Source organism: Macaca nemestrina, chromosome 4, assembly GCF_043159975.1.
Source record: "Macaca nemestrina isolate mMacNem1 chromosome 4, mMacNem.hap1, whole genome shotgun sequence".
In the NCBI taxonomy this organism is placed as follows: domain Eukaryota; kingdom Metazoa; phylum Chordata; class Mammalia; order Primates; family Cercopithecidae; genus Macaca; species Macaca nemestrina.
In genome coordinates this window covers 49,861,089-49,884,540 of record NC_092128.1, presented here as the reverse complement: position 1 = coordinate 49,884,540, position 23,452 = coordinate 49,861,089, and the positions used below count along the sequence as shown (strand labels likewise).

Sequence of the window (23,452 nt, the reverse complement as noted above, 5' to 3'; positions counted from 1 at the left end):
AAGTCGTGGGGGCAAGACTGTACCCGATGCAGTCCAGAGCCTGAGACTGTGGGGGCTGGCCTGGTGCTAGAGCCGGCCTATGACTCAGGGCCACCGGGCTGACCCATTTCTGGGGCTTGCCCACTGGGGTTGCGCTGGCAGTGGGACAAGCCTGAAAGGTGAGTTGTTCAGGCAGGTCTAGTCTTTGATGTGGGATACTGCCTGGATCCAGGGCCAGCCAGGTGGCTCAGTCTGTGGGTGCTGGCCTGGAGTCAGAGACCATGGCGGGTATGCTCAGTCACAGATTTTGCTATGGGGAACTCAATGTTGGTGTTCAAAACAAAGTCCTAATCTTATGTCCCTCTCTTTCCTCCAAGCAAAAGGTATCTTTCTCCACACTGTGCTATTTGGGATGCTGGAGAGATTACATGGATAATGTGAAACTCCTTCCTCTTCTCTTCAATGTGTCTTTTCTTATTTCTGTGCTACATCCAGGTGTTATAATCTCTCATCTGGATCCTCAGCTCTTGTCAAAGTATTTCCATGCATCAATGATTGTTCAAATTGATGTTTCTACAGGGAAACAAGCACTGGAAAGTCTTATTTCATCATCTTGCTGGTGAGACTCTCCTTTGTATGGATTTTTAAAACTTAACCTTTCTTGATTGATTATGTTTCAAAAATAAGGTTATTTGGATATTTTCTTAATTCTAAGGTTCTCATGCACTGTATATACAAACAATAACTGTATTGCATGAACTAATTATATGCATGTTAAACAACCTTATTATTTTTAACTATATTAGTTTGTATTTGCTCTGTATTTTTTGTAATTTATAATTTCCTTACATATATATTTTGTTCATTCATTCTTTCTTTAAATGTGCATAATTTCCTTAGTGTTTAATCTGAACAACTATAGCCCTCTCCACAGTCTAGTTTTGATTCATATTTTATGTTGTACTGTAAGCACTGTTTTTATTTTATTTTATTTTTTTGAGACAGGGTCTTTCTCTGTCACCCAGGCTGGAATGTTGTGGCATAACAGGTTACTATAGTCTTGAATTCCTAGGCTCAAGTGATCCTCCCACTTAAGCCTCCCAAGTAGCTGGGACCACAGGCATGTACCCCCACACCCAGCTATTTTTATTTATTTATTTTTTTTGTAGACATTGAGTCTCCCTATGTTGTCCAGACTGGTCTTGACCTCCTGGGCCCTAGCAACTGTCCCACCTCGGCCTCCCAATGTGCTGGGATTACAGGCAAGAGCCAGCATATTCAGTCATTATTTTTGATAGTATTTCCTCTGGAAATACTTCTAGATTAGGTATTTCCTTTCTGGATGCTCATAGCCTTGGTGTATACCTCTATATAGTAATTTAGTCATTACCTAATCAAATAAGGCAGAAATGCCTTTCTCTCCTATTATCTCTAATTCTTATAATCTTTAGGAAAACTTTAATCACTTAGTATTTCATACCTTGCTTCTTTATAAAGAGATGAGAAGGCTTATTACTACTCTTCTATAAATTGTGATTTTGTTAATCATAATTTAATGAAATGTTCTCATCCATCATTATATAGTGAAACAATCCTAAATCTGGTAATGTAAAAATAATGATTTATAATTGTATCTCAGAATTTTATGAGTATCACAGTCTTAGCTGGCGAGTTCTCACTTAGTGCCTTTCATGCATTTGTAGATAGTGGCTGCGGCTAGAGTCCTTGAAACCTTTGATTAGTCTGAACATCCACAACGGCTCACTTACACTGTCGGCAGTTGATGCTAGCTGCTAGATAGTATCAGATATGGTTGCTGACCAGATCACCTATATGTGGCTTGGGTTTCTCAAAGCATAGTAGTTCGTTTCTGATAGGAATCGTTCCAAAAATGAGCATTCAGAAAGACCCATGCAAATATTGCAAAACTTCTTACAGCTTCTTTCCTACTGCATTCTGTTGGTCAAAAGTGAGTCACAGCACCTAAGACCAGGAGAGACTCAAGGGGAATGGGTTACACAAAGGTACAAATGTCATGAAGTTATGGTTTGTTGAAGGCCGTCTCTGGAGACCAGATACTACTGTTTTCTCCTCAGTCCCTCATCATATGCATTACAGATGCAATATACTCTCACTCTTTCTTAAGAATCCCAAAGATGTATTCCTTTATAGCATTAGTTTCAAGGTTGAAGTCCAGGATTTAACATTCAAGTGATAGCAAGGTGGTGATAAAATTCCTTAGGGGTAGGGTATTGACTTCTTGTTGCTGCTGGAACGCATCACTACAAATTTAGGGGTTTAAAACAACACAAATTAATTCTTTTATAGATCTGGAGGCCAGAAGTCTATAATCTAGGTTATAAATCTATAATCAGAAGCTTAAAATTGAGAATGACTGAAGTTATTCTCAAGTCTTTATGGAAAAATGAATTTCCTTGCCTTTCTAGGCTTCTAGAGATCATGTGTATTCCTTGGTTTCTGGCTCCTTACTCTATCTTCAAAGCCAGATGCTTAGCATCTTTTCTCTTGTCTGACTTGTGGTCTCTTTTCTATAAAAACACTTGTGATTACCCTGGACCTACCCAGATAGTCCAGGATAATTTCCCCATGTCAATATGATGTACATCTATAAAGTCCCTTTTCCCATGTAAGGTAACATATTCATAGGTTCTGGGGAGTAGGACATAAACATCTTTGGAGACATTATTCAGCCTAACACAAACAGTTTCTGGTATATTATTTCTAGAATATTATTTTTCTCCATCTGAATTTTTCTCAATGACAAGGCATACTTCCAACGTACAATGGTGATACAAGGATAAAATAAATGCAATAGTAAATCTTGTATAAGAATAGTAGAAACAATCACACATACCAATAAGCTATTCATGACAATTCTCACATCTAACCAGACCCAGATCACTGTGTCCTTGGTTAGAACTCAGTACTATTACCTGCAAGTTGTTCTCCATGGCTCTTAGCCAGTTGTTACCTCTGTATAGACTTAGTTCCACCATCTGGACTCTTGGCTCTACTTTCCCATTCAAAGTTCCTCTTTTTTACAAGAAATGGACAACACTTGCATTTTAGTAACTTCCTCAACCTGATATCTACCCATACGTGGGGTTGGGCACAAAGGATTTGTTTCATTTTGAATTTTCTGTCCATTTTTACTACAACCTAAGAGTGTTTTCTTAAATACTATACTTTTAAAAATTATTGTGGTTTTCCTATGAATGTCATAGAATTCATTCATTAGATAAAAGTCATGGCTACAAATTTCTTTAAGATAGGGCCTACCTTTTCCAGGATGCAATGGTTTTAAAATTCTTAGAAACATTTTTGTTTATTTGAGTGTATAAAATGCTCCTTGAATCTTTCCCAAACCTTAACAAAGGGCTCTACAGTCACATTGTTGAGATGGCCCTTACTCTAAGGACATTTCTTTCTTTGATAGCCTTGTGATATTTAGGGAAGCTGAGAATATGACACAGGTTTTTATTGTTTGTTTGTTTTTGTTTTTTTTAAACACATGAACTTCTGACTTCTTTTTGTCTCTTGTATATTTTGCTTGGAAATAGAAGAGTTTGTTTTTAGCTTATTTCATTCTATCCATATCTTATCATATACTGCTATGGAAAACCAGCTGGCATTTGCAACATTTGTGTGGAAGTCTGGGTGGTCAAAAGTACCAGTTTAAAACGTCTGTTTTTCATGTTATCACGGGCAATGGTTTTCCTAAAATTTCCACCTTTATATAACAAGATAATCTTTCTTCCAGCCTCCAAGAAAATTTATTTTCCCGCCCTTCTAGCTTCCACTACCAATCTTCTTGATGCCTCTGAGACCTCTAGTAGTCACCCAGTCTTACAGGTAATGTCATATAGTTTTTAAGATTTTTTTTTTCAATTGTAGCACCCCATTCTGGGTACCAATTTCTCTTCCAGTTATTACTGCTTTATAATAAATCATCTGAAACTTTATTACCAAAAATATTAGCAAGAAAAATTTTCTCATGATTTTGTGGCTTAACTGTGGCAGTTGAGGAGTTCTCACTTGGGTTCTCTTCTGAAGTTGCATCAGATAGCATTTGGAGACACTAAAGACTAAGTTGAATGTCCAAGATGTATAATTCGCATAGCTGACAGCTAATATTGATTGATGGTTCTGGTCTCAGTAAATGTGCATAAGCTATAGACCATGGGACCTCTCTATTGTCTGGGCTTTGCAGAGAATTGTGACTGGGTCCTGAGAAGCTGCATTACAAGTGACTCAGTTAGAAGTTACAAATCTTCTTATGATTCTTATGACATAGCTTCACTGTGTTCACTGTCGTCATTGTCGTCCTCCTCCTCTTCTTCCTCCCCCTCCCCTTCCCCTCTCCCCCTCCCTCTCCTCCTCCTCCTCCTTTTTTTTCAAGACAGAGTCTTGCTCTGTCACATAGACTGGAATGCAGTGTACAGTCTTGGCTCACTGCAATGTCCACTTCCCAGGTTCAAGCCATTCTTGTGCCTCAGCCTCCAAAGTAGCTGGAATTACAGGCATGTGCTACCATGCCCAGTTAACTTTTGTATTTTTATTAGAGACAGTGTTTTTCCATGTTGGCCAGGCTAGTCTCAATCTCCTGGTCTCAAGTGATCTGCCGCTTATGCTTCACAAAGTGCTGGGATTACAGGCATGAGCTACCATAGCTGGCCAGCTTCACTGTGTTTCAGTGGTCAAAAGCAAGTCACAAGAGCAGCCCATATTGTAGTGGACAATGCTACACAAGAACATAATAATTAGGTGTAGTCAACTGAAGAACCATATTGGGAAATTACCATAAGAAAATTACTAGTATCTTAATGTCCTTTATTACAAATATTATTTATTAAGTGACTTAAAATTGTTCAGAGATAGATGTGTAAATTTTGATGTAATTTTATTGGGTGGTTTTAAGTTTTCCAAAAATAAGAGCATACATTTTGTCATACCCTTTGTGTAAATATCGTTAATATATTCATTGATCAGATGTACATGTCAACTTTTCCTTTATATTTTCAACCATAGTTTTAAAAATGATAATTTGTATCATTGATTTCAGAGTCTTCTTAAAATAATATAATCAATTTTCTTAAGATTATCTCAGTACATATGGCTATATTTTATTAAATAAAAGCATAGAAAGAAAATAACATGAAAGCAAGTATCATGGTTAGGTAAGAATACTTCTTAGATTAAGTAAATGAACTTTTTTCTATTTTCTAAATGTTTTAAAATTTTTCTTCTTTTTATCTAACATTCACTATTACTTCATTAAAATGCTGGAAAGATTAATAACTTAATTAACAAACAGATGGAGGGCATTTTTAAATTCTCAAAGAAAATGTGATTTAAATGACAATGGTGTAATGATTATTTTCAAAGGGAATTAACCTTTTTTGAGGTAATTGATTAATTGTGCCTAAAATTAGTCAATTATTTTTTCTTCTGGAAAAGTAATTTCATTCTTAATGGTATAAAGGTTCATCAGATCCATACCTTGGAAACTTTTACTTTACGTGGTGTCTTAGTCTATTTGTGCTGCTGTAACAAAATACTTGAGATGGGGTAATTTATAATGAGCAGAAATTTAGTTTTCATAGTTGTGGAGGATAGAAGTCCAAAGTCAGTGTTTGGTGAGGCTGGTTCTATCTGTTTCCAAGGTGGTACCTTGTTGCTATATCCTCTGAAGGGGACAAATGTTATGTCCTCACAGAGCAGAAGGGACAGAGGGGAAAAAGGTCCTCGGCTAGTTTCCTCCAGCTCTTTTATAACACACTAATTTATTCATGAGGGTTCTGCCTTCATTACATAATTATTTTCTGAAAAGTCCCACCTCCTAACCCCACTACAATTGGGATTCATTTTCAACAAATGAATTTGGGGAGCATTCAGGTCAAAGCACTGAGTTTTTGATGAACTCTTGATGAACTGTTGATGGTTTTCAAACTTTTCTTCATTTTTTTTTTTTTTCTGAAGCTCAAACTAACTGATTAAATAGGTTCAGGAATAATGCAAACGGAAAACAACATATGTACTTTTAGAAAACAACATATCTGCTTTTAGACCACATGATATTTTCACTCTTCACATATAAATTGAAATTACCCACCCATTTCTGCACGCTTTTCACCTTGCTGATGAAGGATCTCTCATAGTAAAGTTACAAAATAAAGGAACAGAGAATGCCAGTGTCCTGAGTACAGATTCTCTAAAAGAAAGAAAAGTCTGGGCCACCATTTACTCAGATTTTTTTCCCTAAAATAAACAGCTACGTCATAACTTTTTCCAAGGTCGTGAGTGAGTGAGTAAGTTTAGGAGCTAGAAGATATTCTTAAAGGAGCTAATGTCCATGTAGGATAGGCAACATAGAAATAGTAGGAGAGGAAGAAAATTGTTTCTTCTGCTAGAATTATGCAGATAATTTCATATGATCTGCTTAATCTTTCTAGATATTTAATTTTCATTAATGTTTTAGGTGATAATAAAAAATCTGAAGAAGAGACAACACATGTAAAACTAAAATATACTTTATATATACAAATTTTTAGGTTAAATACTATCTGTGAAGAACAAAATTGATATGTGTAGTAGATCAATTTAAATATTTAATGCTAAACACTCTAAGCCTATTATAGGATATTTGATAGTTTTATCAGAAGCATGTTGTTTTCATATTTCTGTATAAAGTGTTGACAAAATATTTTTGAACACAGTCAATTAATAATTTGAAAAACCAAAATTAAGTAAAATTCTTCCATGATTGTACTTGAAGAAGTAACATTTGGACTTTCTAAAACCATTTTCCTATGTAAATTGTCATGCTACTTATAAGTTTAACTTGTATGTTAAATCCTGAAATGAATAACTGCAGAATAATTTTACAACCATTATAACTAAAATTATTTTATAACAAAGAAAAACATTTATTTTTTGCATGAGTTATGTTTCAATTAAAAGAAACAATTTAGCTAAAAGCCAGAACCAAAGAGGCTTCATGGGAATGTCCTCATCCGTAAATATTATTTTTGCTTATAGATGGATTTTTTCTTCAGTAATTTTTAAACAAAAAACAAAATATTAAAAGTAAGCTATGAATTTTTTTTCTTGCCATTGGCACACCTTGGCTGCAGATTTCTTTTTATTACGTGCATTTTATATCCCTTTGAAATAAGAGATTTTTGAAGAAAATATACAGCAAATGAACTGAATCAGAAAATAGTCATTTTCCTTTAGTTAATTTCTGCCTGGGAATTTAGATACAGGATATTTTTCTACATGGTTTCTCCCACAAAATATACTGGCTATAAGAGATGTAAATTCAATCTAATGGTTAAATGTTAACTTTGTGTATATTTACAAATCATTTGGATTTAGATCTTTGTATTATTGTATTTGGTATGATAAGTGTAATGATTTCACATAATAAATATAACGAAAGAGTAAATCACAATATTTTTAATATTGAAAGCATCTTAGAGATCATTAGGACACTTTATTCACTTTCCAAAACAAGTGATTTTTCTAATATCATGTGGGTATTTACTAGGAGAATAAGGGTTCAAAACCAGATATTTCAGTCTAGGTTTATTACCCACCTCTGTTCAGTGATTCTATGACCAAGGCCCTGAGGATTAAGAACTTACCAAGTACTTTAAATACCCATTACAGGAGAGGAGTTGTGGAGCTCAAGGCTGAAAGGGAAAATGTAATAATGGGAAAGATGAATTACTCATCTATGATTTAGGGAATATATGATCATCCAGTTTCTCATGGATCAGGGATGTTAATAGTTTCCAAAAGATGCATGTTAGGTTTTCATTAAGATTCTTCACATATTTTTGGTTATTGGGAGTTTGAAACTTGATAACACAATTGAGAAAGAAAATCAGCTAAATTTCAGCTGAAATATCCTTTTCTCTAATTTGACCTTCATCACAAATATAAAGAACTTGTGATGCTCTGAGGATCTAGAAACCTGTACCTATGAGGGCAGATTTCAATTTAAAAGGATTATGCTCCCAAATGCCAGAGCTGCCAGCAGCTATCTATGGGAAGCTGTTTTGGGACATTGTTCCTAAAATTATTGCTTTTAGCAGATGGCTTATTCACAAGTGAGGATGATTCAATACTTAAAATGATGAAAAAGATAGGACTTTTGGGGGTGAAAGACACAACACTCATCTTGTTGGAAACCATACATTGATGTAAAACCTCAAGTTAAGACACTAATGGGAAAATACTTCTTCACCTCTTCTCACAAGATGCTTTTTTCCCCCCAAGAATGGTATACATTACAAATCATTGAGGGCACTGTGAACCATGATTGAAATAATTTTCTAATTTTTTCAAATGCTACACTTTATGTTCCCTTATGAGCACTAATTTATTAATTTCAGATTATAATATATTTCATGACAAGTGGTTTTGAGATAAGGGTTTGTTCTCTCACAAATGCTGGGTAGCTTATTGAGACAGTATCACCCTAATTAAAATGCACCTAGGAAAGTTTCACTGTGGTCAGGACTTCAAAGATGGTTAAGATAAATTAATGTTGTTGAACCCAAGAGATATATTATAAATTCCTCTTTATGCTTCCTTTATTTCTTTCAAGGACAATTTACCCCCTACAGACATAACTAATCTTTTGTTTCTTATTGTCTCCTCCTGAAAAGTACTTGAATTCACTGCTTAAAAACTTCAGACTTTCTTTCTGCTGCATTATAATTTTTTGAACCCAAACAACAATGACATAGCATCAATTTCCAAAATTATGTTGGGGATTAGAAATTGGAAATTTAAAAGGAGTTATATTTTTTAAAAAATGTGGTAAGCAAATCAAAATCATGACTTTTGATCACTATATTTGCCAAATGAATTTAAAATATATTGCTCATGAATATAATTACTTACATTAGAAACAATGGAAGAAATGGCTATTAAAAGAGGGCAATTCAAGGATTTCTTATTTTTTCATAGTATTTTTGAAGTATTCTATGTGTAATATAAGTAAGAGGAGCTTATACATTTGTAAATGAATGATTATTAATTTTTGGAGAAAATATAGCAGATAATAAATGTGTGCTTCTTACTCTCATAACTTGTCATACAGAGCAGTCCATATTACCAGAGTTGAAGAAAGTATATAAATGAGGAAGATAATAAGTTAAGAATTGGGCTATGAAATAATATGCTTCAGTAGTTCAAACAAGTAAGGCAGTGCTGTTAAACAGTTATGTAGTCAGTATCTGGAATCAGATTCCCTTGCTTTCTTTATCCTTTACAGATGGGCAACCACAGGCTTATGAGTTAATTTCTTTAAGACTCAGTTTCCTACTTGTAAAACAGTAAATATGAAAATAACTGACTTATGGGATTGTTTGGAGATTAAAGTAAAATCAGTTATATAAAGGGCTTAAATTCCTGGGACCAAGTAAAGGATTAATAAACATTTGTTTTATTACAAATAATTGAGTGATTTTTTGATTACTGATATTCTTCCATTTGGCCATGATAAATTTTCCTGAAGGACATATCTGGTTTAGTTATTCTCTTCAGATAATTAATTTTTAAGGCTTTTTATTGATTAAATTGAAGTTGAAAATCATATATTAATAACCTGAAGACTAAATATTATCTTTTTCATATATAGTGAATTATAAATATGTAAGAGTGGAACACTACAAAAAGTCATTTTTGTTACAACTGGCACCTTAGTGGGTGTACAGAAAAAACAGCTATTATTGAAGGCTTGATTGTTAGAAGAGCGTGCTTACAACATTGTCTGGGCTGGCTTTTGAGATGTTCCCTGAGTGATAAGGTTGTTCTGTGTGCCTGTGAATTCTGTTGTACAACCTGTCTAGACAGTACACACACACATTGTGATGAACAGTGAACACTTAGTTTCCTTCTGAGAGTCTAGGATTTCTATGATGGTTTATTACCCAGGCAGGATGTGTCTGAGTGATCAACTGACAAGAAAAATCTTGGATTCTGAGTTTCAAATGGGCTTACCAGGGCAGAAACTGTCCAAGTACTGCAACATTTTGTTCCTGGAGGAAGTAACACAGGCACGGGTTCCTCTAGACTGTACCTAGTAAGTCTTTTACCCTTTTTGGTTGCTGTAATAAACCATAGCTATGAGTACAATTGCCTTTGAATCTTGGGACTCTTTCTAGCAAATCACCAAACCTGTGTTGGTCATGGAGACCCTGAAACAGATGTCCTCAATTACATTGTGTAAAATATCATTCAGTTGGGGATTGTGTTAGGAAAGATTATAACAATTTTTATAAAACAGGATCATAATTATTGGTTTGGAGTGTGAGAAGGTAGTAGTTTATCTGTGCTTAGGTCTAAAGAAGGGGCTCAGAGATAAACTAGATGTTGGATATAGAGTTGCACGTAAGAAAGGCACATTTCTTTTTCTCCTGTGTCATCCAGCATGATGGCACATATCTACAAGCAGCTATAGGCTACTATTTGAGTAATGAAGATCTATAACTTACTAATTTTTTCTTGTTGACATATTAGGAGATAATTTATGTTTTAGCATTTGCTGCCAACTGAAAATGAGTTTTTCCTGTTATTCTGCTGGCTGACATCATGGCTAAATTTTTTTGTAAGTTAAAAATATCTTTGCTATGTTAAAAAACTGTTCTACAACATTTTTTTTTTTTTTGGTTAAGAACTTAGTAAGTCTTTTAACGTGATCTCCAATATATGTTTTGTTTTCCCATTATATGCATGCATCATTTTACTAATAATGTATTGTGTACATTAGAAATCTTATGCTAAAATAAATTCTTCAAGAATCAGTTAAAATAATACATCCTAATTGCATTCCTCACATTCCAATGGTTGCTTTGAGCATGACTGAGGTGTGTAAACTTCCCATTAGAGAACTTTACCCCTTGGAGATCTTAGTTTTTAAATCCTGTTCACCTCTGAAAGGAACCAGATAGTATACTGGAGAAACATCTGACCCTGTTGATGGAACAGGGAAAATACAAGGTGATCTTCACCCCTTGGATAACTTTTCCCTTTGGAGATCAAGAATAAGTTAAGATAAATATGTTCTAATTTTAATTCCCCACTTTACCGTGGTTGCTTTGAGCACTACTGAGATGTGTAAATGTTCCACTGGAGAACTTTTCTCTTTGCAGATCTTGGTTTTTAAATCTCCTCTGAAAGGAACCAAATAGTATATTAGAGAAATATCTGACTCTATTGATGGTGCATGGAAAATGCAAGGTGATCTTGGAGCATGTTTTGGAACCAGAAAGTAAGATGTGTGTATGTATGTATGTGTGTATATATATATGTTTTATATATAGAGAGAGAGACACAGAGAGACATAATAAAGCAAATGGGAAGATTTGAATGAAGAGTATAGTGGAGTTCCTTTTACTATTTTTGTACCATCTCTGAAAATTTAAAGTCATTTCAAAATAAAAAGTTCAAAAAAAGCCAAAGTATTCATCTTGAAATTTAGGGTATATGGCATTTGCCTCACTAAGAGGTTTTATTTCCTGGCTAGAAATTACAAACTTGTACTTCCAGTATTGAAAAAAATATATATATAGATACGTTTTATCGGAGTGTTTTTTAAAAATAAGATAAGACTTTAAATGTTTTTTTTTTTTTTTTTTTTTTTTTTTTTGAGACGGAGTCTCGCTCTGTCGCCCAGGCTGGAGTGCAATGGCGCGATCTCGGCTCACTGCAAGCTCCGCCTCCCGGGTTCACGCCATTCTCAGGCCTCAGCCTCCCAAGTAGCTGGGACTACAGGCGCCCACAACCGCGCCCGGCTAATTTTTTTGTATTTTTAGTAGAGACGGGGTTTCACCGTGGTCTCGATCTCCTGACCTTGTGATCTGCCCGCCTCGGCCTCCCAAAGTGCTGGGATTACAGGCGTGAGCCACCGCACCCGGCAAGACTTTAAATGTTTTTAAGTTGCACATACATTCTGCAGTTCCAACAGGATCCATCTTTATTGTCTTAAAGTCAGCCTCAGCCATAGATAATAAAATCTAATGCATAGTCCTTACTACATTCAAGCACTGTTCTAAGTACATGTGTTAGCTCATTGAATTTGTTAGCTCAACACATTCTGTAAGGCAGTTTGCAAGGCAGCCTTTAAAATGTCACCTGGTTATCCCCAGCTCCTACATTTACTCTCTTGTGTAATCCCCATTCTTTGAGTGTAGGCTGAATCTAGTGACTCAGTTATAACACATGCAATAGAAAAAAAGTGATGGGATGTTTGTTCCAAGATTAAGTTATATAAGACTGTGACTTCCTCCTTGTTCTCCTGCTCTCTTTCACCTGCTCATTTGAGAGAAGGCAGCTGCCATGTTGGAAGCTGTCCTGAAGAGAGACTCATGTGTCAAGAAATTGAGGGCAGCCTGTTGCTAGCGAGCAAGGAGAAACTGAAGCCCTCAATCCAATAATCCCTGAGGAACTGAATTCTACCAACCACAAGAATGAGCTCAGAAGCTTCCTCAGGGAAGCCCCAGCCCAGACCTTGATTGCAGGCTTGGGTAACAAATAGAGACAGAGATTAGAGGATTTATCTAAGCCACACCCAGGTTCCAAATCCCCAGAAACTGTGAGATAATAAATTTTGTCATGAGCCACCAAGTCTTGGGGGTAATTTGTTATTCCACAGTAGATAACTATTTGAAGTAGATACTATTATAATTTCCATTTTAAAGATGAGGAAACTGAAATTAAGTTTCTAGCCCACGTTTTGGAAGATTCTTTGCCAACACTCAGATTAAGTATACTGCCTCTCTCCAGTTAGTTACCTGCCTGAGTCATGTAGGAATTTGTGTTTGTAATCTCCATAGTATCCATTCTTTAGCAAGTTTGCTTCTCCTTAAGAAGATTGCAAGCAATTCAGGATGCAACATATGTTTTTGTAGCTAGGAGTGTTTTTCAACATAACGGAAATTGGAAGATCAAGCTGTATTAAAACACATTTCTGAGAAGCAAAAGTTTCACTATTAAAAATATAACTTAAATAATGACAATGGAAAACATAGACACAGGTAAGTAGCTGGATAGGTAGGTAGGTAGATAGATAGATAGATAGATAGATAGATAGATAGATAGATAGATAGATAGATAGAGATAGGCAGATAGATGAAGGACAGACAAAACAATATTAAAGGAAAGAAGATATCTATATCCAAATATGGCCTTTACATTTGTGTGTCCTGAGTTATTCACTTTGTTAACAATCTGCATGTGTCCTATGTATTCAAATCAGTGCGATTTTGAGTCTTCCCTTATTCATACGACAAATAAGTCCTCACTCCTTGCTTGTGAGACTCTTACCAACTTAAACAAAGGAAAATCACTGCTATCTCCTTTCTCTCCTTAGTGCACAGCTTAATTTGCATGTTATATATTTCTGCTTCATGGGACAGTTTCTGTTCTAGGTCAGAAAATTTGCAATGGTACTGGCTTTAAAGAAAAGATTTTACTTTCTGAACATTTAGATATTTGCTTTTTTTATAACAACTTTATTGATACATAGTTTACGTGCCATAAAATTCACTCTCTTAAAGCAACTCGCTGGTTTTTAGTATATTCACAGTATTGTGCAGTTGTCAGCACTATCTAATTTTGGAATATTTTTATCACCCCCAAAATAAACTCCATACCTATTAGCAGTTATTTCTATGTCTCTGCAACCAAAGTCCTGGCAAACAGTCATCTACTTCCTGCCTCTGTAGATTTCCATATCCTGGCCGTTTTATACAAACAGAAGCATATAAGATGTGCTCTTTTGTGACAGGCCTCTCACTTAGTATTATGTTTTCAAGGTTTATCCCTACTATAACATGTATTAGTGCTTCATTTATTTTTATTGTTGAATAATATTCCATTATGCAGATATGCCACATTTTGTTTATTCATTCATGAGTTGATAGACATTTAGATTGTTTCTACTTTTTGGCTATTATGAATAATGTTATTAGCATTTGTGTTTAAGTTTCTGTATTTTCAATTGTCTGGGGTACATATGCTAGGCCATATGGTAACTCTATGTTTAACATTTTGAGGAACTGCCAAACTGTTTTCCAAAGTGACTACACTATTTTACATTCCCACCTTGAAGGTTCCAATTTCTCGACATTCTCACCAACATGTGTTAATGTCTGTCTTTTTTATTTAGCAACCTTAGTGGGTGTGAAGAGATACCTCATTGTAATTTTGATTTGCATTTCCCTAATGACTAATGATGTTGGACTTCTTTTCTTATGCTGATGGCCATGTGTATATCTACTTTGGAGAAATATCTATTCAAATCCTTTGTTCATTTTCGTGTAGTATTTTTATTATTGAATTATAAGAATTCTTTATATATTTTGGATACAAGTCCCTTATCAAATGTAAAATTTTCAAATCTTTTTCCAGTTCTTTGGGTTGCTTTTTCACTTTCTTGATGCCTGTTGAAACATAAAAGTTTTTAATTTTGTTTAAGTCGTGTTTGGATTTTTCTCATATGCTTATAGTTTTGGTCCTTTATCTAAGAAACCATTGCCTAATCTAAGATCATAAAGGTTTAGTTCTATGCTTTTTTATAAAGAACCATATAGTTTTACCTCTTGTATTTTTATCCATCATCCATTATGAATCCACTTTTGTGTATAGTATGAGGTCAGTATCCAGCCGAATATCCATGTGGATAGTCATGAGAATTCAGTTCCCCAGCACCATTGAATAGATACTTGATTTTAATAAAATTGTTAAAATCATATGTAAATAATAAACACTATCATTAGTGACGTTTTAATAAGCACTACTTTTTTTTTCTAATCTGATCTTAACAGCTCTATTGTCATCCCCTGAAATGTCTTTTGCTTATGTCAAGAAAACCCAAGAACAAAGGTTTTTAGGGATTTTGAGGTTACACTAATCAAACATTTTAGGAAAATTTTCTCTACATGACCTATTTGCATGTTAGTTGAGAATGTTACACTTTTGATAATAATGTTTCAGACTCAGACCTTCTAGTTTGGACCTCAGACAATTTCTAAGATTTCATAGAAATAATTCCTTGGTGAAACTATACTAGTTTATATTATTTTAACTGGATTTAGATTCCTCTGAATTCTTTGTATTGTACACTTTAGATTAGAGGTTCCTATTAGAGTAGCCTTAAGCAATTAAAGGTCACAAGGGAGTGCTCAGTATTAATATTTTTATTTACAGAGATACCAATAAAATGGCTTCCCTGGAGTCTCTCTCTATGTGTGTGTTTGTGTGCATGTTGCTTTCTAAACCAGATGATTTTATAGTTTTCTTTCCATTGCTTGTAATGTCTGTTGAAATTTGTATAAGTAAATGTATTTGCAGAATTCATTATTTATTATAAGTAAAAATACAAGATAGAGAAAAAGAATACAATTGCAATAATGTGTGCTCAGTAAAACGTTATTTATGTAAGATTTATAGGCCCACTCTACAACCACTTGAATTGTCACTACCAGATATGATTAGTCTTGCCCAAAATCCCAGTCAGCAAAGTTTACCATTGTATGGAGTCTTCCCCCAACTAAAGGCAAGTGGCAGTTTAGTAATCTCTTTATTAACATACCTTTGTTTTCATCACACTCCCTCCCATCTTGCTTTTTCTCTCTTTATTTTATTCAGTGACAAATATATTAAGCAGGGATCTAAATTTAAAGAATAAATTAACTGAGGCCAATAGTAGAAGAAAAGTAGTTTAGAAAATTACAAAACAAATTTAGCAAATAGACACAGAAATCTCTGGGAGATCTGGAGAGTCAGGATTTAAGACTAATCAAAAGGATACAACTTTCAATTTTATTATGCACTAGGACTGACTGATCTCACAGCTGGATACAGACACCATAGTCTACATCAACAACAACACTGATATCACTAATGCCATTTATCCCTAGGTTCTTAATTCTGTGTCAAGGACTGCTCACCTCTTGCATAGAGAAGGAGGATGCACCTGCCATTGTGACCATCTCCCCTAGCATGTATGCCCTATGATTCTCACTTCTTCATATCACTAGCTTCCAGTGAAGGCTTAGGAGCAGGTGCTCGATCCAAGCTTCAAGATAGACTAGGCACATAAGTGTCTCCAATATTCTGTGTGGGAGGAGTTTTTGCTTCTGAGATAGGAAACTCTACACATATAAGAGTCTTGTTTACATGCAGAGCAACCTGAAACGATGACAAATGTTGTTGTAATCAACAACTTCCATGAATCTATTCAATAAAACAGCAAAAAATGAGTCATTTCAGAATGAGTTTAAACTCATTCTGAAAATAACAAAATGTATTTAGAAAATAACAAAAATGTATTTAGAAGTTTTTTCTGAAGATGATCACAAAGTGCTCAGACATTTGAGTAAAATGTATTCTGTTTTAAAGTCAACCTTCGGAACTAAGTTCCGTTCTAAATTTGAAATGACACAAGTAGGGTTTTTAATTGTGGGAGTTATTTGCTATTATAGGGTTACTATTGGTGATGTTTCATATTTACTCTCACGATAGGAAGAAAATCAAAGTGAATTAAATGAGCGAAATTAAATAAGACGTTTCCTCTCTTTGCTTTATTTATATTTTTAGTCATACATTTGTCTATAAATTATTGTTTTGCTTACAATAGATTAACAAAGGAGTTCAATTTTAGCCATTTAACTTACAGACCTTCTAAAAGAATGTGAAGAATTTGACTTTCGTATCTGAATAATTAAATGCTTATGCCCTAGAAAAGGTTACCATTCCCACACCTTCAGAGCAATGTATAGTAATGGGTTAAAAACTTTTTTTGGGGGGGAGGAGGGGATGTACATTATGAGATAGCAGAATTATATAGAAATGCTTAACTCCTGTCATCAATGCGTTCTAAATTGAATGATTCAACTAATGAGCCATGGAGCTTCCCCATAATCTGAGCTCTTAAGTGTGGCTGAATGTATCCTAGGCTACAGCCCTATTCTAGTGTATCAGGCTGCCAAAATCTGCTTAAGTACTCTGTCTTCCATTCAGTGATTACTTTGAAAAACTCCAGAGTGAAATATTCTAAACTTATCTTTCAACATTTCACTCTACCCTACCTGGACCGTGTGTGTGTGTGTGTGTGTGTGTGTGATGTATACACGCACACATCAACTGGAACCAAAAAGAGTGAAACCTGTGTTTTACTATTGAATTTCAAAAGAAAATAAGTCCAAACAAAACACCATTCTGGAGCTGAACTCAAGTGCTAAGCAGTAGATGGGTGAGTTTATAATAATTTTGACCAGTATTTGTCACTAGCCAATCCAATTACAAGACCTGGATATATAAGAAACAATGTGTGGCAGGTAGGTAATGGGTGAGTAGTGAGGAACAGTCAGTGAAAGCAATAAACTTGTAAATGGTATAATTTACTTCTTTTATTTGGTTTTAATAAAATATTTTAGGATCTATTCTGATACAGAAATATTGGCCCTTGTCCCCTGAAAATTCATTCAAGGCATTGTCATTTTATTTGTGCCAATACTCCTCCTGCTCTTAAGGCATGTATAATCTGAAACAGTGCTGGCAGTTGTGCACCTTGGGGATATAAAGATAATAGAATAAAAATCTAATTAATACAAAAGTACCTAGTATGCTGTACCTGCTAAGGCAAAAAAAAAAAATATTTCTCTCCCCTAATTAGAATCTTTTTCCTGTGGGCTGGATATTACTGTAAAGAAACAGAATATTTTATAACAGTAGTTATCCCTTTTTCAATTTTAAGAGAAGAAAGCTAAATTATTAGATAACAGTTATCAAAAAAGTTGTCTTATTTTGTCTTTCTACACACTAAAAATGTATTTGGTAATCATTTAATATTCTTCTGAATTATCCTGATGAGACAAAGTGTGACACTCTGTTGTGAGCATGTGTGACATAGAATTGGTGGCTATTAACACAGTGATGGGAAGGTTAGAGTGATTAATGAGGAGTGGGGGTAGGAGGCACTTACAGAATGTAACATTTTCTTAAATTGTATGTTCTCCAAGGAGCTGCTTATTATGATTCCTTCAGTACCAATCCTATCATTTCTCGTGGAACATGCCACACTCTAAATTAGCACCCTATTCCCAAGGCAACTCTCTTCATTGCAGCTGTTTTCTGTGCCATGGATTCTTCAGACAAACTATTTCATCAAATGACAGTTGTCCTCTAATTCCTCCTTCATCTCATCACAGTTTTGCTCATAAATTTCAAGTTCATGTTCTCTTACTTTGGGGGAGAAATTCTGGAAGTGTTAGATCACTGCTTACTGGACAAGTGCTTAATTTCAACTCTGTCATCCAACAAGTCTTTCCAGGTTTTAATAGTTTTGTTTTTCTACTTCCACCTTCCTTCACATTGTTATACTCAAGCCAATGTTATTTCTAAGATTTTAGCTAAGCACTACTGAAATAGTCATAACACAGATAACTCTGTTCTTGAAACCTTTGTGAAAAGCAGTTGCATATAAATTAATATTGTCAGACCTCCACTTCTGGAGATGTGGTTTTCCAGAGAGGAGTCTGGACTGGAGAGGCTGCAACAGGGAGAGAGTGTACATGTGGACTATTGTATATGTTGATAAGGTAAGGATGACAGAATTAACATTTTGTTGAGAAACTGAAATTGAATTCCAAGGAGAACAAATAACAGGAAAAACATGAATACCATCAAAGAAATAAATGGATAATTCTTTTTCAAAAAATGTATAAAGAAAAAGAGTTTTTTTTATTATTATACTTTAAGTTCTAGGGTACATGTGCATAATGTGCAGGTTTGTTACATATGTATACCTGTGCCATGTTGGTGTGCTGCACCCATTAACTCATCATTTACATTCGGTATATCTCCTAATGCTCTCTCTCCCCACTCCCTCCACCCTATGACAGGCCCCCGTGTGTGATGTTCCCCTTCCTGTGTCCAGGTGTTCTCATTGTTCAGTTCCCACCTATGAGTGAGAACATGCGGTGTTTGATTTTTTGTTCTTGCGATAATTTGCTGAGAATGATGGTTTCCAGCTTCATCCATGTCCCTGTAAAGGACATGAACTCATCCTTTTTTATGGTTGCATAGTATTCCATGGTATATATGTGCCACATTTTCTTAATCCAGTCTATCATTGATGGAAAACATATGGAATGCTTCACGAATTTGCGTGTCATCCTTGAGCAGGGGCTGTGCTAATTTTCTTTGTATCGTTCCAATTTTAGTATCTGTGCTGCCAAAGCGAGCACAATAATTCTTATAAGAGTTACTGTCCAAAGAAAAGATGGTCTGGAGGAATTCTGTGTGTCAGAGGAATTTGGTCAGAGGCTCTTCACAGGTGTCTATAACTCTTTGACTCGGCAAAAAGTGAGCTCTTAAGGGCAATGGGCAAATTTGAAATGCTACCCTTCCTTTAGAAACCCCTAATACCAAGTAGAATAAAAATGAGTTTCTTTAGGTTTTCCCAGTGGGTGGTTTCAATATTTATTTGCATACTCCACAGTGGAGAAATGAGTCCTGACTAGTGCTCCTTTAGAGATAGACTTTCCAGTTATATAGGATTGAGGTTGCCAAGGTACTAATAAAAGCCTGTCTCTCCATTCATTTTGTTTTCAAAATTTATAATAATAATAAAACAAGTGCTCATCAAATGTCAAAGGCTAAAGTTAGAATAAATATAGTCCTTGTTATTATGGAGCTCGTAGGCTGAACAACTTACAAGCTCAGCCCACTCAATCCTGGCTCATCGATTTAGAATTTGATATACTGGTTGGGAGGCTACTATCCATTTGCTGCACATGCAGAGGGCAGAGTAAATCAAGTGGAATATGCATAGGCCAGAACGTTATGAAGCAATAGTTTTCTGGAGATCCTCAGAGGAACCTATAGGAACTGCGATTTTCCTCAAAAGACTGCAACAAGCAGGGAAGAAGTCTGTGATATCTATGAAAGCAGATATTCTTGATGGGGGAATGGGGTCAGGTGCACAAATCAATATAAGGGGATGTTGCTGTGAAATATGGGAAGTCTTATGGGAAATATGGAATTCTCTGAAAGATGCAAATGTGATTCTTTTTCTCATGAAGCTCATATAGTAACTGGAGATAGAAACTTTAAGAACCTAATAACACAATTACACAGTTTATTATATTATTAACATTATCAAGATTACTGTGAAGAGCAGCTTTGGGATGTAAGAATAGTATATGACAAGGGGCATCTAACTTAGTTTAGGGCATTTGGAAATGCATCTTTAAGGAATTTATACAAAGAGTAAGTAAAAGTTTCTAGAAAATGGGTAAAGAGGAGTAGAGAAATACAGGAGTCAGAAGGAGCAGTCTCTGTGGGGCTTTGTGGGGCTCACGAAAAGAGCGTGGTGCGAGTTACTGAATTGAGGAATGGTACCTGCATGAATGGGATGCAGACAGTGATAGGCAGTAGGCATTTTCTGCAAGTTCTAGTCAGTCACATTAAAGACCCCACTAGAATGGGCATCTGTTGAAGATTTGGGGTCAGTGGAATGTCATGAATAGATTAGTCTTCATATAATCACTTGTACTATGCAGAAGTGTTGCAGTGAAGACAATATTTAATTTAAGAAACTAGTTAGGAGAGTATTTTTATACCTGGGAAAATGGAGTGTAGATTTACAGTAGGGTGGAGGCAGAATTTGTGTTTGGATGGATACAGGAAGTGACCGAGAGGGACAAATCAAATTTCTGTCTTGTATAAGTGGCTAACAATCATGCTAATCACTGAAATAAGAGACTTGAAATTATCTCCCTTTTCAGGGTGAAATTGTTATTTAAATTTTATATATAGAGAGATAGATGTGGTTCTACAAATAGAGATGCCAAATAGGGAGCTGGCTATGAGGTTTTGTAACTCATAGATGAGGTCAAGGCTAAAGGCTTCAATGTATGAGTCAGTATTTTTTGAAGGGTAATTGAAATTATGGAAGTGGATGAGCTCGCCTGGGAGAAAGTGGGAAGTGAACAAAGAGTAGCACATACCATCAAACTTGGAAGAACTACACCATGTAAAGACCAGATGAAGAAGAGTCTGTAAAGGAGACTGAGGTCTTACCAGAGAGATAGAAGGAAAAGGAGACTATCTTGACAGATCTGACTGTAAGAATCTCACAAGGCTTCAGAAATCAGCCTCTTATCAGGGCACTACCACTACGAACCCTCTAGGAACTCACTTTACGAACTCTCTGTGTTTCAACTTCCTCTTGTATAAAATGGGTGATGAGTATACTTAACCTGTGTCTCTCAGGGGGTTTTGAGGAGCCAATAAAATGATGTCTGAAGGTCCTTGGATACCAAAACCCCCTATATTAACATAGATTATAATGAAGCTTCACTGTTTTCCTTCTTCAGCATGCCACTAGCTTTCTCTGTGTTTCTGACAGTCAGTGTACAGGAAAAGATGCCTCTGCCACAGGGCATTTGCTCAGCTTTCCCAGCCCCTCACCTCTTTAGATAAAGTTCTACTCATTTTTGTATCTCAGTTCAAGACTTACTTCTTCAGAAATGCTTGGTCTCAACTTTCAATGTGTGCTAGACTCCACTTGAGTTTCCTTTCTTAAGAGGACTTATTTTGGTTGTTAATTAAACATAATTTGTATAGTATTTGACTTACACAGTAAAACATATGCTTGATGAGAACATGAACCATGTCTTTATTGATAACTGCTTTATTTTCATTGCTTAAAATATTGTCTGCAGAAGGCAGACACTCAACAATATTAGTAGAACAAACCAAATACATGAATGAATAAGTGTTCTTATCCTTTTCAAGACAAGAAAGAGGGATTGATGATAAAAAATAATATTTGATTTAGCAGCGTGCAACTCATGTGTGAAATTAGGAAGAGCTAAGTCAGTAAAGCGTTCGTGATGAAAGATTAAAGACATTGAAAAGTAAATAGTTTATGATATGCAAAAACAGAGAACGGACAACTTGTTCAAGAAGTTTGTCTGTCAAAGAGATGGGAGAGAAGAGTGGAAGTATTCCTCCAAAACTTAATATATAGGCATAGAGGGGACAATTTTTTATTTGAAAAGGGCACCAGCACAGAGGATGATGAAATGCATCAACTTTTGTAAGATATCTGTCTTTGTCTTATTAGTATAGCATTGAAGTGGGCCTGCTTGAACATGATTTTTTACTGCAGAGTGAAATGTCCTTCAGTGAGCTTGCTGCAGTGGAGTCTGTGAAGAAAGGTCAGTTGGTGTCCAAATATGCAAAGTTCAGATGAAGATACATGTAGCTCAAGCTGCTTAGTGCAAGCACAAAGAAAGTAATCATGTATCACATATTCAAAGTCCTTGCAGATCTTGTGTTTTGCTTTGAACAGACTAGCAAATAAAGGTAGGACAGCACCTCACCAGCCTGGATAAAACACTTCCAACATTCATCACATACCAGGTCTTCCCAAAAACCTCATCTACTCACTTTCGTCATCTGAGTCAGTTTTTGGTTAGATTGGAGCACTGTAAATTTCCCCACAATAAAACACTTTCCAAAGATGATGTTCCATTGTACTTCAGACCACAGGTTAAAACATATTTCCCCACATTTTCCTGTTTGATCCATAATGAGTGGAACTACAAACATCCCCCAAGAGGGCTGCCCCTTTACCTGTAGCTTGGCTGACAGGGAAATTTCATGTTTTTCTCTAGGCTGCTGTCATTTGTTTCCAAGCAACTGACCTTTCAGATAAAGTCTCTAAAGCTTGGAGGACAATTTGACGGCTAGAAATTTCCTTTCCTAAAGAGAAAAGTTGGTCTCCTGCCTTCCAGAGAAGACCCAGGAGAGATAGCTTGTAGAATTAGATAATTTTAGATTCAAAGCCCTAACTAATTGCTGGAGGCATTGATTGTAATATAAAGGAAGGGGAATGCATTTTAAGATGTAAAGTTCCATCTCGATGTTAGACAAATATCTACGGTAACTAAAATGAACTCAAGTATCATCATGACACACTATCCACCCAGCATTTCATTCTATGACATTTCATGCCTGTGTCTAAAAGTAAAAACTTTTAGATCTTCAGTGCCCCTTGATGTTTACTCTCTTGAGCAAACAATAAAAAGAAAGTTATTGACAATCCTATTTCTTTAACTCTTAGGATTTTATAGAAACTTCTCTGAAACTACTTCTCTCTTGTCTAAATCCTGGAAAATTTCTTATCTACTCAATCTGAGCCAAATTTTCTCTTCTCTCTTCTCCAGTTTCCTCACAGGCACCAGCCCCACCAGTAGATTTCTATCCTTCCAAAATAAACAAGATAAAGTCAATTTTGTGCCTCTTAATTTTCCCAGTCAGTCATCACCCCAGTTCTACACAATGAAGAGATAAGAAATTGAGCAGGGAATCAGAATACTCCTTATTGGAGAAAGAAGAGACGTGTGAATTCTTTACATTCTTG

At 35.4% G+C, this 23,452-nt stretch overlaps 1 non-coding gene across 1 annotated transcript; it reads right to left on the bottom strand.

Annotated features, from left to right (window-relative positions):
* Positions 1–19,158: 19,158 nt before the first annotated feature.
* LOC112425551 (U6 spliceosomal RNA) lies at positions 19,159–19,265 on the bottom strand. Its single transcript, XR_003016672.2, has one exon. It is a non-coding gene; the product is annotated as a U6 spliceosomal RNA (small nuclear RNA).
* Between the last annotated feature and the right edge of the window lie 4,187 nt (positions 19,266–23,452).